Source organism: Saccoglossus kowalevskii, chromosome 5 (genome assembly GCF_978046115.1).
Source record: "Saccoglossus kowalevskii chromosome 5, keSacKowa6.1, whole genome shotgun sequence".
Lineage (NCBI taxonomy): Eukaryota > Metazoa > Hemichordata > Enteropneusta > Harrimaniidae > Saccoglossus > Saccoglossus kowalevskii.
In genome coordinates, this window is record NC_140645.1 from 12,312,199 (window position 1) to 12,328,392 (window position 16,194).

Sequence of the window (16,194 nt, forward strand, 5' to 3'; positions counted from 1 at the left end):
TACTGCATTATCACAAACTTTGCTCGTTTATTCAAATGATTTACTCCTTCAAGTTGTACCGGGTACTACGACACCAGTGTCCAAGAGGACATGTAGATCTTCTGAACGGTCATCATGGTTTTCACTTGTTCGCTCATTATCTTCAAGTTGGATATCGGATGATAGCTCGGATGGAGGAACTCGCTTCCCCCCGAAGCTCATTGTTGTAGCGACCATGCATATCAAAATAAGCATAGGAACACGAGCCATTTCTAGAAAAAAACATAAATAAAGTGAAATATCCTGCTGAATTTATCCCTTTTTAGTCGTTGTATTTTATTCAAAAAATAAGTCCCCATGCTTTTGTTTTAATTGTGTACCAACATCATGGTCGCCACTGTATCATGAACATAGAAAGTGAACAATTTATATTAAAGAATAAATAGATAATTATTTAATTTGAACAAAACCAAATACTAAGAAAACTACAGTCATTTTTTTCATACGTCGTTATTTACAGTTACTATTACTTGTTTGTTTAAATATAGAAGTATTCCTGCGTTAATTGAGCACGGCGTAATGTGTATGCATTAAAGAATGTGGTAGACTCTCACGACCTGAAACACTGACTAATCATTGCTTCGTGAGTAAAATGGGTTGTAACTTCTGTAAATTTTACTTCATACGTTCTTATTTACAGCTACTATTACTTATTTGTGTATATATAGATGTACCCCTGCGTTAATTGAGCACGGCGTATTATGTATGCATTAAAGCATGAGGTATATACTCAAGACCTGAAACACTGACTACCCACTGCTTCGTAAGTAAAATGGGTTGTACATTCTCTATTAATTAGTTGTATTCAAAAATTGATTTATTCACCGTATTTTAATATTTCTGCCCTACATTGGAGTACACAACTTGTCTAGTTTTCACTCTTCCCATAAGTTGAACCAGAATAACAAGTAGGTTATGTGCATAATTATGATATACTGCTCCCCAAATTTATATTGCTAAATAAATATATAATATAGCCTATTTCTAAATACTCCTCTCCACAGCCAGCTAGCGCTCAAGTAATAATAAAATAAATGCGCCGGATATTTATTATATGGGGGCCGCCATCTTGAATACGACATGAAACTGAAGAAAGAGACAAGTTGCTACAAATGAGGAAAAATACACCATTTTTCAGAGCAAAACGATCCGTTGGGGGTAATATTAAGCTAACCGCCAACAATATTCGGTCGATTTTTTTTCCTAAAAATATAGCAAAGACTTTTTTGCAAATATTAACGCCACTTTTTCCTGCAATTCACCATGTCATGTGGATTATAGAAAGAACATATGACTATATTTTTAAGCAGATACGTTAAATAGTACACAAATTAGACCAGTAGAATCAACATCATACATTTTAACATAGATATGTCTACATGGTTTCATGGCGAAGTTATATTAAATTTAATATAAGTGTAGCATACCTTAAACGTGTACTAACCCTAAGCCATGCAACTATATGTTGACATCGATTGACACACGCACATACACACAATATTATGAACGACATTGGTGCAATAAATTCCAATTTTACAGAGTTTGCAAATTATATGTATAAAATGTCATCCATTTTTTTTTATTACTTTTATTTAGGCATTTATTTTTATTTCACTGTGTGACTGCAAGGGTTATGCAGTTCTACGTTATTATATTTTCAATAGTACACTGTCAGTTAAGTGCCTTATAATATATATTATTTTTTATACGTTCATGGTACTGGGCAATTCATTGGTACGTATTGAATTCAGTCAGAATTACAACTATTTGTCTTGCAATTACCTGTTATGTTTAAATTTTCAGACGGAAAATACAGTAGTTTTGTACAATTATAAGAGCGAGTTATGTTTAATTAGCTGCTATTCATCGTAAAATAGAAAATATTGCGTTATGGTGGTGAATAACCTCAGCTCAGCGATAAAAATAGGTTTGATTTCAGAAGACCGTCCCAAATGACTCTTGGCATTAAAGATTTTATGCGCGGATTATTATTTAACGCACTTGTGACATGGCCGTTGTTGACATTGTAAACTCGTATTGGAATTTAATAGCATTTCTTTTCATCTAATTTTGCAATAAGGTGTTTTGAAAACAGACGCATTCAAGGTATTAATGTCATATTATGCATACAAGACTGGATTGTTAAATTGTTAAAATATTCATTATATTGTGGTACTAAGGTTTCTAAGGTCACAAGCGACATGACCTAAAGTCAGTGTTACACGCGAAAGGAATTACACTTAGACGTTACATTGATATGTTTAAATTAGAATAATTTAGTGTGAATATAGTATTGTGTGAATATAAACAATTGAATTTCCGTGCGCTATGCGACACTGGCTAAATATATATATATATATATATATATATATATATATATATATATATATATATATATATATATATATATATATATATATATATCAATTATTTGTCTTAGAACTATAATTTCAGAACTAATTTTCGTATAATTTTCGATGCAGTGAATCGCAAGTAAAAACGTTGCCCCTTTACAGCATACGTGGCATATAATGGATGTAAAATAACTGTAAAATATATTTATAGTATAATGCTCTTTATCTGAAAACAGAAACAACTGTGCATAGCTATGTGTAGACATGTATGATCTTTCGAATATTTTTTTTCAAAATCATACCACCACACAGAGACGCATATAGTCGGTCTTATTTCAGGATCACCGCCATTAATAAAATAAGGACGTAATACGATTTCTCTACATCGTGTTGAAATTTGGACATTCATCAAAAAAATAGTGAATAGGTGTCATATACTACCGTTTTGATGGATATCGCAATGGAATTTAAAGAAGGGAAAGTAGAGACCTACGCCGGGCGAGAGGGGCGATGAAGTTACATGTACTGTCGGTGACAAGCATACTTGAAATTTCAGTAGGTACATTGCTGCTTTACGTTAGTGAGAATGACAAAGTTGGAGATATATCTATTGGCTAAATATCAAATCTCCTTCTTCGTCATTATCTGTTACTGCTGGGTTTTTTTCCAGTGTATTTTAAACACAGCGACATCCACCACGGCTATCAGCTACAGCGAAAGTCACAAGAAATAGCTTTTTCGAAGCTAACAGACATTGATACACTATAGTACATTACATGGATATAGATGGAAAATGTTTTCATGGAAAATCTGAAATACATAATTGCTGAACAATATTTTAATTTGTTTCGTCCTGAATGAATTACGTTTATTTATATTAAACAGCTGTTCTGTTTTCATTGCAATCGTAAAAATATCGCCGGTTACCGAGTGAATAAAATAACACCAACCATTTCACAGATATTTTAATCTGCACATTTCAGTAACGCGTGATATTTTCACTTCTATACCAATTGAAATTAATAGATACCATATTTGCATGTACAATAATATGTCCTAGACAATTGTTGCCAGGTCTTTATCATTCCTGAGCGCTTTTATGACATTGGCTAAATATGCAATATGGAATATAACAACTATTTACCGTAGAAATACTGTAGGACTCCGTATACTTCTCGATACAGCGACACGCAAGTTAAAACGTTGATATTCTACTGAATATGTTACGTTTACTGGAAGTACCACTGTAATAAAAGTATTTATAATAAAATGCCCTTAATCTAAAAATAGAAATAACTACGCTACTGTGCAAAGCAATGTGTAGACGTGCATAATCTTGTGAAAAGGTTTCCATTTATTTCAATGTATATTCAAAATATGTTATTATGTATACAGACTATATAGTTATAATTAAGCTTGTGAAATGTACATTTCAATGAGGAATGACGCGTTACTTTATCACGAATAATCTAATAATGAACAGTCAATTTTGTCTTGACAAATATTAAATACTGATCTAAATGGTTATTAAAATCAGTACAAACCAGACAATGTACATGTTGGCGCCACTGGATTTCTTCCGTCGTATGCCACTTATATAGATGACATACTTTGATGTAGTTGCCGTGATATTTCTTGAGAGAGCCTATTAGTTATTGAGTTTTTTTTTTCGGCGCATAGTACATGTGTAACATATTGTAAACGGTAATAAATTGTTGCACATAACGCATAATCACCGGGGCTTTTATTGCCGTCATCAGTGCCTTGAATTAATGTTTTGTAGAATAGCATTCTAACTACACAAAACGAAGATTTAAAAATATTATACCAGCTGCACATCAACTTGACACAAATTGGAAATCCTAGTTGTGTCCTGAGTTTAGTGTGCTTGTTTATGGGAATAATGCATTCTGGGTGTCTATCTACGGAATGTGGTAACAAACCATGTTACTACACTTATTTTGCTTTCGATGAACATTTTTTTCATTTGTATCGATCCTTTTTATGGCGAATTATTCACAATTTTCAAGTATTTGTTGAAGTTATATTGTATCTAAAATTCTCCCCGTAATTTGTCAACAGCTTACGCATCGATTTGTTGTACATGTTCGTACTTGTGCGTGTCATGAGGGGGGATTTTTCTGAGAGATTCTTTTTTAGTTGTGAGAACGTAAATTACTTGAACAAAGCATTACGTAAAACATTTACATTGATCTCCGCGACAGTTGTATTTAAACGGAATGTAATATTCAAAAGTCCAAATGTTTCAATTAGAACAAATTCCTTGTGAAACGAATTATTAAGGGTGTGATATTAGCTCGAACCGAGAGAACCAAGTTACTGTCTCACTACTTTCTGAACTCATCTATGGTAATTATTTTAGCAGCTTGAGGATTACCACCTCTATCGGCACATGCTGAGAGACTGTCTGAACGTAGTTATTATCAGCAATTTAATTGATGTTCACATTATAGATTTACAACTATCGACATTATGCATATTTTATTTTTTAATACACATTGTTACAGACCTATACTGAAAACGATAAAAGAGGGGTTTGTTCTGTTCGAATGTTAAAAGTACGTCCACGCATATTCAACGATTGCGAAACTACATCGCCCTGAATACTGCCGGAATTTTTGCATATTTTTGTGATGTATGGTGAGCTAAAATAACAAATATCCTGCGATTGGAGATGACTCAGTAGCTAAGCTCTCTGCATAATTTCTCTTTTTTAAAGTATCGTCGGAGAGGATTTCTCTTGAAGGCAAGTACATATCGATTAGATTATGTTTCCGTTTGCTGGGGAAACATCATTTTCTGAAATGTGTAATTACTTATAACTCAAAAGATATAGGCGGAATTAGATTTTGAGATATAGTAAGTCAAAAATTAAGGAAAAAAATGTACTAATTCGACAAGTCCGAAATAGCGACATTTTCAATATTAACAAGTCGTTTCAAAACTCTGTAAAAATGTAGACATTTATATATTAACAGCAGTTTAAAACTCGCTTAATATTTAACTGATGAAACGATGTTGTCGGACGAAATCTAAACTGAACTAAAACTTATGGTATAATCAGTAAGTTGTTAATGACAGTATCGCTGTATACCTTATCATTGATATACAAAGGGCCAATATATGGAAACGCTCGTCTTTTCAAAATCATCTGATATAAACAAGACGTCGGTTTTCACTTTCAAATCTCAATCAGTAACATGAAGCGTGGTATTCTTACACAAATATTTAAATATTCTACACATGCTTAACTATTTGGTTGCTGTGTAATAGTAAGCTGGACTGAGATTGCAAATACAGCTAGAACGTCATATTTTCTGGTACAGCGCCCTATTTAGCAAAATTAACTTGTATGATGTGTGCTAGATAGTCGCAGCAACCTTTATGTTTTTGAATGTACCATAAAGTGCGGTCAAGTACCCTATGTTAGAAGTAATTACATACGAGTTTTGAAAAACGTTACGTAACATTTTCGAATATAGATAAATGAAGAAATGCTGAACGGAAAAAAACACAATACACTATATTTATTGATCACAGACACGTTCACACCCAACGAACCACCTGCCGAGCTCAGCAGAAGAAGTCCCCCCACATGACTAAGCAACTGTATTCGATTCCCGAGTCACAAGCCACTAAAATATATTTTAATTATTCAAGATGTGATAGTTGACACACAAGGTTGATTATACAATACTGGTAAACTAAAAGGTACTACAAAGTTAATGAGATGTATATTATAGTATGACAATAAAGGCAGATATATTACATTTAGTATTTATGGAGTTTAAAGGTTTAAAGTGTAATGCATAGTTTTGCATACTCTTTCTGCATCAGAACGATGACTAGATGCTGAGCACAGCTGAACTTGGAAACTAATAACCGATGGCGAAAACGAATTACTAAAGAAGTTATCACTTCTTCACTTCTAACGTTTATGTGATGAAAATATCTCACACTTACTTTTGAATCTGTTTCGCCAGTGCGTTGAATTTGAATATATCGGTGCAGTAAGAGTTAACAAAATGTGAAGAGTACCTCATGAATAACAAGCAAAATTTCAAGATGTGGTAAAATTGATAAAATTAAAATATTAATAATTGTCTATCAGAGATTATGTGAATTCACCATTACTTCATGTAAACTGGTATAATTGCAATGTTGGAATGTTTGTTATTTCATATGGCTGCATACAAGGAACATCTGATATCCTAAAGTCACTTCTATAATAAGAGTTTTTTTATTAACTAATTTAGTAACCAATATTCCAACCTTATGCCGATTTGTCAGTCAGCCAGCCGTAATGAAACATTAGTTTCTTAAAACGAAGAATTTATACGATATTGTACTGACATCTATTATTTCACAATTACCTGCAGTTAGTACTTATCACAACTTCCACAAATTAGGCAGCCATATCGAAATTATAAATATCCTCTACAGTTATTTTGAAATTTTGACATAATGCTCGACATCTCATTACACTTTTGTCAAACAACAAAATGAAATAGTACATTGTTAACATTTCAATTCCCTAATTGAATTTTATTCAATATATCTATAAAAGTCATATCTATTGTTGGAATAATATGCAGGATGTATAAACTAAACAGTAAAACATGACCAGTGTTCAAATAAGATAAGATATGGTTTGCGAAATATAAAGCTAAGTCCCCGTGAGATTATGTTATGGCACGTGTTTTGTTTTAACATTGCATTTTCACTACAAACTCACGACGTATTCTATCATTCAGATCATTACTTTACTAAACATAAAATGAATGTAATACTCATTTATCGATTAAATACAAACGTAATATTCCGAATTCACAGGACTTAATTCTTTCATACTGCAGTAAACACGCACATGATACAAGTTGTGTTTACTACAAATGGATATGTATTACTTCGCATATTCACGTAGTTGAATAACTGTATATCTACCATGTTAAGCAGCCAATCTTGGATATTTTAGGAAAGATGCATTCCGGTACTGTTGAATACGTTATACCAAAATATGAGTTTCGCCTATAATTGCCACCAATGCATTTTATTCTTATGTTTTTGTATGTGCATATAATGTTTTTGATCATTATACTGATATAATTCATAAGTTGCAACACAAATAACACTTGATAGTATTGACAAGACCAGGATCCAGGAGGACATCTTATTTGTAGATCTTCTGAACGGTCATCATGATTATCATTTGCTTGACCATTATCTTCAAGATCAATATAGGGTGATCTCTCAGAGGGAAGAGCTCGCATCTCTTCAAAGCCCATGGTTGTACACACCATGCATATCAAAACAAGCATTAGAACAGGTGCCATATCTAGAAGAAAAATATAAAAAATGAAATGCAATATCTTATTTACTTTTTTTCTAGTCGATTTATTTTGCCCAAAAGGAAAGTTAGCATGATGTCTAGTTTTTACTCTTCCTATGCGTTGTATGCGTGTATGCGACACATCATTTCACACAGTTATAAACTTTAGAACAAAAATGAATTGAGGATACCTGAATAGAAGTAAAACTAAGAACAATAAATATATTAATGAACCAGAATAACAAGTAGGCTATGTGACATAATTATGATATACAGCTTCCAAATGTTATATTGCTAAACAAATATATTTATATTTTTTTATATATTTGTGAATACTCCCACCATTCAAGTGAAATGGTAATACTGAGATTCATTTGCATAAACTGTTTTACATTAAACTACATAGCATTCATAACTAAAAGTGCTAGACATTTTAATATTCATTTTTTAAGTATTTAATGCAACAAAAGGTACAAAAGTTTTACATATGAGAAATAAAAACATTACAAAAAAGACCTCTGACAAACACAAAGACAAGGTTACAGGTCGTGAGGCGAGGAAAAAAGTGATTTGGTACCATATGGTACTTTTCTGCTGAAAATAATGGTGGAACTTGAAGATGGAAGTCGGGACTTTCACCGAACAAGGTACATTGATGCACGTACGTGCGAGAGAATGCCCGAGTTTGGTTCATATCAATTGGGTAAACCTCAAACTCTTTGTTCGCCATCGTCTGTACCTATAGTCTAATGTTTTTGTTATAAAAATACAGCGTCCTGCAGTAGGAGCCGCGTGGGAGAGCTGTGATGAATTTGTTTGTACGTATCTGTTGATCGACTTAATTAGTTTATTACGAGTGAATGGCTGTGTTATGTCTGTCATCGTTTAGGCGAGGTTCTGGACGGAACTTGGCTCAGTGATTTCGAACTAATTACGAGATAACCGTCGCTATTCGCACTACTATTTCTGACAGTTATTAATGTAGTGAACGATTAATCAAAAGATATGACGTGCCCAGTACTTAGTGTGATTGGCTTTATGATTGAAGGTTACGCCCTAGAGGCTTAATACTGCTTTGTAATTGGTTAAGGTTTTGAAAAAGAATAAAGTTGTTTGAGTTGGTCTTGGCGAGTACACCACGACAGACGCAGTCGAGTTCTGGAGAGTCTTGGGGCGAGTCTTGACGCAGTCTAGAGACAGAATCTTGGGTCAACCTTGCGATAGTCTTGGGGACTTATCCCCAGGGCGCTGTGTCTTATAGAGTGCTCGACTGACCGACTAAGAAGAGATGAAACGTATTTCATTGTGTGTGTCTTATTTGACTGTAAAGCTTAAGTGACTTTCCCAATCCCGTACCTCGAGGGGACGAGATATAGAGACGAGACGAGATTCCCCCCTGACACGTGTTGAGAACCCTAGAGGAGAAGAATTACCCCATGATACGTGGTGTGAGAACCCTGGGCGTTGCGTCTTATGCACATTGAAATCCTGTGAAGAAAAGTGAAATGGCGAAGGTGTGTCTTTCTTGCGAACCAAACTAACAGCTCGATGGCAGAGATGACCCGAAAACCGCGCTTGACGACTAACGCCGTTAATAGTATGGCACCGATGAACAACGCTGAAGATATTAAGACTTTGGTGCCCCTTTGGAAGGATGAGTATCGAATAGGACTGAATAATTAAGAATTGAGGGACATTAAAGACAAGTTGATGATAAAAGAACGACACGGAATAACGCGACGGCAAGAGAAGAGACGCTTAGACTTTGATTAGAACTTTAGCTATCTGTGTATTGCTTAGAGAACCGCTCGTTGGACACTGTAACTGACACTGTGTAACTTAAGACGTTGAACTCTTTTCCAGAATCACAACACTATTGTTCAGTATGTAACGTATTTTTTGCTTGCTTTTTCTATCGTTTTTTTTTGTGATATCGAATTGTATGTACGTGAGCGCCCAGATCTTTCTTTTTGAACTGATATTTAGTGACGTGCGAGGTCCTTTATGATGATTTAAGCGCGCCTCAGTGGACAAGTATTTGCAACACAGTGTTATGAGTTTTGTGAAGTTTTATGGTGTTTTAATGAGTTTATGAGTACGGAATATGATGGGGAAAGTAATGCCCCAAAGAGTTTTACAGAGTTTTGAGATTTGTCGATGTACAGAGATATCGACGTTTTAAGAGTTGTTGTTTACGTGTTTTCGGAATACTTCTGACGCTTTTTGAGTTGAGAGCACCTTTGTAACGTTTTTTGATGTCTTTTTGAGATGAGAGTGTGGTGCGCTTATATACGTATTGTTTGATATCGCAAGCTTTTGTTCATGATTGACAGGATTATATGTAACTTAGTAGTGTCTATCGTTTTAGCTTTTCCCCGTCTTTTTGCCAGAGGAGTAATGTGTTATATAGCGGATTTGTCTTTGCATTACGTTTGCACGCCGTATGACTTTTTTTAAATTCGACGACTTATGAGTTCAGTTGAAGTTTATAAGCGTAGATGACAGGAGTTTGATTAATAGCTTGTTTATTCATTGTTTATTAGTTACCGCTTTGCAATGCTTTAACCGAGAGAAACATCCCTGGTAATCACGTGATCATGCTGTCGACTGCAGCGATTGGCTGATTGTTTGTTTACACCGCCACGCCTTAGTTTTTTTTTGACCTTTTGATATAGAGTTTGTAACCTTAGTAACAGAGACAGTGCAGCAAAGGATTACCTCGGCGAACTGTTTTGAGAAAAGCGGGCCTATTGGTAGCCTTTCCCTCGTTAGATTCATAACCGTTGATATTTATGACTTTATAATCATTGTACTTAATCAGTGTGTTTTACTCTTTTGATTTATACCTTTATATTAGTATTGTATTTAACCCGTATGACGATGAGTAGAGGACGGTATCTTTGATTTATGAACGTGTTATGCTGGGAGGCATGGCTCAGTTTGAGTGAAGGGATTTATGATGAATTTGTTTGATCTGTTGATCGACTTAATTAGTTTATTACGAGTGAATGGCTGTGTTATGTCTGTCATCGTTTAGGCGAGGTTCTGGACGGAACTTGGCTCAGTGATTTCGAAATAATTACGAGATAACCGTCGCTATTCGGACTACTATTTCTGACAGTTATTAATGTAGTGAATGATTAATCAAAAGATATGACGTGCCCAGTACTTAGTGTGATTATTTGAATGTGTGAAGGTTGTGCCCTAGAGTCTTTATACTGCTTTGTAATTGGTTAAGGTTTTGAAAAAGAATAAAGTTGTTTGAGTTGGTCTTGGCGAGTACACCACGACAGACGCAGTCGAGTCCTGGAGAGTCTTGGGGCGAGTCTTGACGCAGTCTAGAGTCTTGGGTCAACCTTGCGATAGTCTTGGGGACTTATCCCCAGGGCGCTGTGTCTTATAGAGTGCTCGACTGACCGACTAAGACGAGAGTTGAAACGTATTTCATTGTGTGTGTCTTATTTGACTGTAAAGCTTAAGTGACTTTCCCGATCCCGTACCTCGAGGGGACGAGATATAGAGACGAGACGAGATTCTCCCCTGACACGTGTGGAGAACCCTAGAGGAGAAGAATCTCCCCCTGATAGAGCTTCCAAGAGCTAGCAGATAGTGACTTTCTCGCACCTTTACCCTTAAAACAATACAAATCAGCAACACACTTACATATATGATAATTATATACTGTTCTCTTCGTCCAGCTCGGGAAAAATACGATTGAAGGAAGAGTATTATCACTAAGAGTCGACGAGTAGTCGTTGCTCATTTACTGAATACGTGGCACAGTCATACTACTGTAAAAACTGCTATATTTAGCTGTGTTTTATTCCATGGTTGTCTTTTGTTTAACTTTTCCGAGCGTTATGTGAATTTGGCTGAATATGCAATATATAGTATAACAAATATTTACCTTAGAACTATTGCAGGACTCCGTATAATTCTCGATACTGCGACACACAAGTTAAAAGATTGATATTCTAGCGACTATGTGGCGTTTACCGGACGTACTACTGTAAAATTTACTAATAATATAATGTCCTTAATGTCCTTAAAATACACTGCACTACAGTACGAAGCTAGGTTTAGTGTATATAATCTTCTGAAATGGTTTCCATACATTTCAAATTATTTTCAACATATGAAGAATCCTGTCGCCATCAAAAAGATGTTCATGTTTTTTTTTTCAGCAATTTAAGTTATTGTTGAATTATTAATTATATTCAAGGGCATTATCAAAAAATGCATCAACGTAAAATATATTAGTATACATCTGTCACCGTAACGTCATATGTTACAGTATTTTCGTCCTACCATATTAGGAAATTCAAATTCCAAATATGGAATGATTACGTGCCCAAGCGTCCTCTAATAATAAAAACAAACTGTCACAATATTAATAACAAACTTGGCAGCCCCTCCCCCCTGGTTCTTTATCCGAACTTAAACTTGCGTATTTCATTTAGAAAACAGCATGAACAAATAATGAACAGTCATTTTCTCTTGAAATATTAATGAAATGAGATAAATCTAGATGAACATGTTGGCGCTGCTAAATTTCTGTTGTCGTCTGCAACAAATACAGACGAAATTCGTCAATTTGCCGTGTCAGTCGAAGCCTCCTATTTGTTATGTTAGCTTCAAATATAATACGTATTTCAACAGCGCTTTGATCAGGTTAACAACACACCATCCGTTTTTGAAACAGTAACATCGAAATCATCTTCGAATTATTGCCGCTTCAAAGCAATAACGACAATTTGGCTGTGACGATAAGCTTAAGGCTGTAAAGCTTTTTCACTCCAGAAAATGAAAACAAATTCTCAGCCAAATTATGCAAAATTATTTCTTCGCACCACCAAGTAGTAATGAGACATTCGAAATCGTTTTATCTTGCAATATTGACTAAATCAAACGTCTCTCTGCTAAATTATATTTAAAAATAGGTGTAAATAAAATCGTCATCATCGTGAAGAAGATAACCGATAAAACGGACATGTTTTGGCAGCTCGACAGCGCACAATATTTTGATCTCTGCTAAAGACAGCTCTTAGGAATTCTGGAAAAGTTTATCGTAATCAGACACTGTCACAGTGTAAGGCCTCCTGATTGCATTTTAGAGGGCCACCCACACAACTAACACTGGACAAGGGGTTCTTTCACTACTAGATTGTAGTAGACTAGACAATAGTACTGGAAATGAAATACACATACACCAAAATAATTACAAAAAACCAAGCACAGAAAAATACATTGAATAAAGTCAATAAAATAGGGATTTGCTTAGGGAAGTGTGCATTGGTGATAAAGCACAGTTCCAGAATGTATTAATGGACAACATTCAATGGCTTCTGCAACCCAACAACGAAGGAGTCTTGCTTGCAGAGGAATGCTGGTATTCTGGAGGGCACCGCTGAGAGCAGCAGATCTCAGAACAGTTCATACAAGTCTAACAGAATAATGGTTGGAGCCTGTATCAAGACACGTTGCCAGGATATAAACTATGTCTGGCATATGCAACTGCTATCTATTTCAATAAGATGAGCTTCTGTGTTCAATTCAATCATGTTGTTTTAAATCCTGCATACGCCAAAACTGGAGGTGTGCACAACCTGTTTACAATAGTTTCAAATGATTGTTGAAATTATCTAGGATGGAAGAGTGGAAGTATTGTACGTACAGCCTTTCACATTTTTGTCGGTTCACATCATGTTAGCCAGTGACGTCATTAAATAGGAGGCAGACAGGCAGGATTAAATGTCACGTGTCTGTCACATGGAAACCTAAACTTTCAGAAAGTAATCAGAAGAAACAAAAAAATAATGGTAACTGTAGAACGTCAACAAGGAGTCAATAGCATGGGATGAGATAAACCATTTTTCCTAGTTTCAACTATGAAGTGCGTATGTATGACAAATATGAGTGAACTATATTGTACAAAAGTACACAATACATAATATGCTGCCTTGAAATACCCGTATGGGTCAGTAATGATTAGCGATTTTAATACTCCCTCTTCAATGTTAGTCTGGCCGTAAGTGATCCAATGTCAGATATGAATACGTGACGGCAACATATGAATCATCAGTGTGATATGCAACCCAACAAAATTATATATTATGTTATATTATATGAAACATGTGGGTATCTACAAAATAGTGTGTCAACTTGCTTGCTCATAATAGGTGAATGAAAGCCATTGACTTGAACATTGTTTTAATTTTTGTCGTGTTTTTATATTAGCGTAGAATGATATCAAACGTTGATGAATGTTAGGGTAAACACGCCTCATCATATACCTGTAGGATATGTGAATAAAAGCAAAAACATTACAATTTATATAATTTGAGATTATTATTCAAAGTGGATGCGGTTTGTCACATTTTAATTTAAGATCAATATTTAATAGTTGAGATAACCTTTGTATTCTTTCTGCATCAACTGTAAATAAACTATAAATATATATGTAAATGAAGTAGGAGCATCAGCTTACTGGGTATACAAAGTCAAGTAAAAACAATTACGGTAAACTATTTGATATATTATAACAGTGTGCTTATAACAAAATATACGTACATAAGACGTGAATGTATAAACATAGTTATAATGGCGGGCAATCATTTTACATAACAGTACACAGACTTGATCATTCAGTATAAATACTTGACAAAAACTGGTAGTAATGCTGGAAAAATACATGTACAATTAATATTCAAAATTAAAGAATTTTTTTTGATGGAATTTAACAATCCCATTAATGGTTCGGACACAATGCATGAATTTTTCATTGTTACTACCGAAAGGCCTTCATTTATTCATTCCATATATATGTGTTCGAAATACTGCATATAATAATTCTGTCATTCATTACGCCCCGACTACCGACTTCCATCGTTATTGCTTCTGCCATTTATTTACTTTCAGTCAGACTTTCATATTGCATATAATAATTTTGTGATCCATTATTTGATTATGTTGTATTGAGATATTATACAATTAGATTACCGACAATATCCATCGTTTGGGTTACCCTCTTTGCTATTTCTGATACCTTTTACCACGTTAATTCAGATGCAAGCAGGTCGACATTCATGTGTACGTATTCTCGCATTATCCGTCTATAATGATATCTACTATTCTTCAAGATAAACGAAGATATGTATCCACACAGGAGCTGAACAACATCATGCCATGCTGAAAGCGTGTATGGTAAACCAAGCAGCTTATGACAAGCACCTGTTAAAGTCATGCCTGTAATTGGCTAGGCTCAGTGCCCTATTTAGTATGTGCATGAATGACGCGACGAACTTAACATAATCAAGGGATTTTTTTGATTTCCTTGGATTGACATATACGGTGAGCCATAATTCGAAATGGCCTTGTTTTTCTGAAAAGATCACACAATTATAACGAAAATGATCGATGAATAAAATACGTGTAAACATTTTAACACAATGTCATTACTGCATCGAGCGCGCCATATATGGTTAATCTTTAGTTCACAATACCTTATCATATTTTCAGTGATATTATATTAAAATCATGTCTGTACTTGGATATGCAATTTGTAATGGACGATATATAAATGGCTAACATGAAACTTTCACAAGGTTACATTCAACACAGGGAAAATATAATGGGTTACATGCATTTTTCAGAAATTCTTATATCGTCATAAATAATGATTTTCAAAACCACGATAACCTTCGATCCAAATGTTTGTTTTCATTCATATTCAGTAGGTTTCTTCACTACTACATCGCATAACAACAAAAGAAGTTAAACTGCATCCAGTTACCCTTGCCACAACTACCTCCAGGTCACCCTTGGCAAGATGTAGTACTTGTAAGCACTGTGTATGGGCATCCGCTCGTAAAACTCCTGCACCAACAGATTCGCATAGATGAACAATGTTTCACTTTTTCCTAGCATTTGGTTGGGATTTCGTAATCTCTTGTAGTTAGAAGAAGTGTGACTGGCCTGCCAACGGGGTGCTAAAGTTTATGTGCTAAGTCAAATTCGCTAATATGATTTCGTTTTACTTACCCATGAATCAAAAATCACAATATCGCATAATAACATAACAAATTACCTATCCATGACAATAACACTTATGTGAGAGTCCTGTTCTCTCGTACATAACGTGGAAATAATCGGATGGATACCTTATTTAATTAGTTTGCATTTAAGTTATTACATGCAAATCATTTTACACACAGTTATGCTACAAAAACAAACTGCAGTCTCGGTGTCCATAAACTATAATTGCTATTATATTAAGTAACAGAGATATCTTTCAAAATAATTTAATTAGAACTGTAAGTTTTTACCCAATACAGTTCATAATTTAATTAAACAATTATTTGTTTGCTGAAGGGTAAAACATAGAAACCACAGACATATTCAGAGCAAGGCAAGTTCAATAGAATAATCGCTCAATTATTGATAGATTACTAA

General features: G+C 34.6%; 1 long non-coding RNA gene across 1 annotated transcript; it reads right to left on the reverse strand.

Annotated features, from left to right (window-relative positions):
• Window positions 1–3,669, reverse strand: LOC146745506 (uncharacterized). Its single transcript, XR_014929500.1, has 2 exons — window positions 3,538–3,669; window positions 1–251 (listed from the first exon to the last, which is right to left on the reverse strand). It is a non-coding gene; the product is annotated as an uncharacterized LOC146745506 (long non-coding RNA).
• Window positions 3,670–16,194: the final 12,525 nt, after the last annotated feature.